Below are 2,493 nucleotides of genomic sequence, written 5' to 3' on the forward strand. Positions count from 1 at the left end.
CTGAGTCTCCATCATGACCATCCCCCAGATGGTGCACATCTCACTCATTATGTATGTATATACCCACCCCCCTCCCCCCTCCCCCCTGCCCAATACCCTATTACTGTAGTACCTATGTGTCCACTAAGGTGCTAGTCAGTTAATACCAGTTTGCTGGAGAATATATCTGGTGCTTGTTTTTCCATTCTTGGGATACTTCACTTAGTAGTATGGGTTCCAGCTCTAACCAGGAAAATATAAGATGTGCTATATCACCATTGTTTCTTAGAGCTGAATAGTACTCCATGGTATACATATACCACATTTTATTAATCCATTCTTTGATTGATGGGCACTTGGGCTGTTTCCACAGCCTTGCAATTATGAATTGTGCTGCTATAAACATTCGAGTGCAGGTGTCTTTTTTGTAGAGTGTCACTGGATCATTTGGGTAGACGCCCAGCAATGGGATTGCAGGATCAAATGGTAGATTCAGTTGTATCGCTTTAAGGTATCTCCATATTGCTTTCCACAGAGGTTGAACTAGTTTGCAGTCCCACCAGCAGTGTAGGAGTGTTCCTCTCTCTCCGCAACCACGCCAACATTTATTGTTTGGAGATTTTTTGATAAAGGCCATTCTCACTGGGGTTAAGTGATATCTCATTGTGGTTTTGATTTGCATTTCCCTGATGATTAGAGATGTTGAGCATTTCTTCATATGTTTGTTGGCCATTCTTCTGTCTTCTTTAGAAAAATTTCTGTTCAAGTCTTTGCCCACTTTTTAATGGGGTTATTTGATTTTTTCTTCCTGATTTTCGTGAGTTCTAAGTATATTCTAGTTATCAGTCCCTTATCGGATGCATAGAATGCAAAAATTTTCTCCCATTCTGTAGGTTGTCTGTTTACTTTCATGACTATTTCTTTGGCTGTGCAGAAGCTTTGTAGCTTGATCATGTCCCATTTATTTATTTTTGTTGCTGCTGTGATTGCCTTTGGGGACTTCTTCATAAACTCTTTGCCCAGGCCGATGTCTAGGAGAGTGTTTCCAACTTTTCCTCTAGAGTTCTAATAGTTTCATATCTTAGGTTTAAGTCTGTTATCCAGCGTGAGTTGGTTTTTGTGAGAGGTGAAAGGTGTGGGTCCTGTTTTAGCCTTCTACAGGTGGCTATCCAGTTTTCCCAGCACCATTTATTGAAGAGGGATTCTTTTCCCCAGCATATGTTTTTGTCTGCTTTGTCAAAGATGAGATGGCTATATGAGGATGGTTTTATATCAGGATTCTCACATCTGTAACACTGGTCAATAATCCTGTTTTTGTGCCAATACCATATTGTTTTAATTACTACAGCTTTGTAGTATAGTTTGATATCTGGCATATTAATGCCTCCCATTTTGTTTTTGTTGCCTAGAATTGCTCTTGATATTCGGGGTCTTCTTTGGTTCCATACGAAGCGTAAAATTATTTTTTCTATATCTGTGAAGAATGCTTATGGGATTTTAATAGGTATTGCATTGAATCTGTAGATCAGTTTGGGTAGTATAGACATTTTGCTGATATTGAGTCTGCCGATCCACGAGCATGGTATGGATTTCCATCTGTTTACATCCTCTGCTATTTCCTTCCTCAGTGTTTCATAGTTCTCCCTGTAGAGGTCTTTTACCTCTTTGGTTAAATATATTCCTAGGTACTTTAATTTCTTTGTTGCTATTGTGAAGGGAATTGAGTCTTTGATTTGGTTTTCAATTAGATTGTTGTTGGCGTATATGAATGCCTCTGATTTCTGTGTATTGATTTTGTATCCTGAGACTTGACTAAATTCATTGATCAGTTCCAGGAGTTTCTTGGTTGAATCCTTGGGGTTTTCTAGATACAATATCATATCATCAGCAAACAGTGAAAGTTTGATCTCTTCTGCCCCTATTTGGATACCTTTGATTCCATTTTCCTGTCTGATTGCTGTAGCCAAGACTTCCAGCACTATGTTGAACAGAAGTGGAGATAGTGGGCAGCCTTGTCTGGTTCCAGTTCTAAGTGGGAATGATTTCAATCTTTTCCCATTCAATATGATGTTGGCTATGGGTCTGTCATATATGGCTTGTATCATTTTTAGGTATGTCCCTTCTATGCCTATTTTCTTGAGTGTTCGTATCATGAAAGGGTGTTGAATTTTGTCAAAAGCTTTTTCTGCATCTATTGAAAGAATCATGTGGTCTTTGTTTTTGCTTCTGTTTATGTGGTGAATTGCATTTATAGATTTACGTATGTTGAACCATCCCTGCATCCCTGGGATGAAGCCCACTTGGTCGTGGTGGATTATTTTTTTGATAAGTGTCTGGATTCGGTTAGCTAAGATTTTGTTGAAAATTTTTGCATCTATATTCATTAGGGATATTGGTCTGTAGTTTTCTTTTTTTGTTGCATCCTTTCCTGGTTTTGGTATCAGAGTAATATTCGCTTCATAAAAGGTGTCGGGGAGCTTTCCGTCCTTCTCGATGTTGTGGAATAGTTTCTGC

Source organism: Microcebus murinus, chromosome X (genome assembly GCF_040939455.1).
Source record: "Microcebus murinus isolate Inina chromosome X, M.murinus_Inina_mat1.0, whole genome shotgun sequence".
Taxonomy (NCBI): Eukaryota; Metazoa; Chordata; class Mammalia; order Primates; family Cheirogaleidae; genus Microcebus; species Microcebus murinus.